A 988-nucleotide genomic window follows, 5' to 3' on the forward strand; every position below is an offset into this window, starting at 1 on the left:
ATTAGAATAGCCTATTTGTGCATCCTGGCGATTGGTGCTGGCTTCTGTCTCTTATACACATCTAGATGTGTATAAGAGACAGTTTCATGACTGGCGATAGTTTGAAGAAGCTACTAGACTTCCACCGGGTTCCGTAATTTGCTAGGCATTTTAAGACTGAACATATGCTCCTGCATAGCTTCGTCTAGTCTGTTTTTGAAGATGTTCATACCTGGAGCGCCAACGATGTCATCGGGGAGGCTGTTCCACATGTCGGTGATTCGAAGCGAGAAGAAATTTTGTCACGTGGAGAAATTGCAGCGCAGTCTTTTTAGTTTATAGCCGTGGCCCCTGGTGTTGGTTCTTGTTTCAAATTCTAGTAATCCTTCGGGGACCTTGTATAAACCATGGCATGAGTATACATGTATACTTCATAATCTTCAATCTTTCAATAATTTCATAATCTTTAATTCTTCAATTCTTTCATAATCTTCAATCTTTCTTTTCAATCATGCTTCATAATCTTCAATCTTTCTTCATAGGACTTGTCCTTCAAGCCTGGAATTATCCTTGTTGCACGTCTTTGAACATTCTCCTTCGATGTGTGAGTGACAGTGAGTGACAGAGAGCGCATTTTCTCGTCGACGAAAACGTGAAGTCACGGACGGACAGACAGACAGACGGACGGACGGACATGACGAGCACAATAGCGCCTTTTTTCCATAAATGAGAAAATGCGCTAAAAATTCTCATGACATCCAAATAGAAATTAATATAAAGTCGCGAAATGTTGCCAAAAAAATTTTTGGGAACAATCTATTGCGAGGTAGGTACTCAGGCATTTAAATATTTTACGCATTTAAAAACAGCACCACTTTTTCAATCTATACTTTCACCGGGACATATGGAACCGCACGCCCCTGGTATTGTGGGAGTGCTGAGGAAGAAAAGGAGAGAATGCCGATTTATAAACAGGCACGATATTGTGGATAATGTGGATTGCGTCCGG

This window comes from Hyalella azteca, unplaced genomic scaffold, assembly GCF_000764305.2.
Source record: "Hyalella azteca isolate HAZT.00-mixed unplaced genomic scaffold, Hazt_2.0.2 contig1258, whole genome shotgun sequence".
NCBI classification, from domain to species: domain Eukaryota; kingdom Metazoa; phylum Arthropoda; class Malacostraca; order Amphipoda; family Hyalellidae; genus Hyalella; species Hyalella azteca.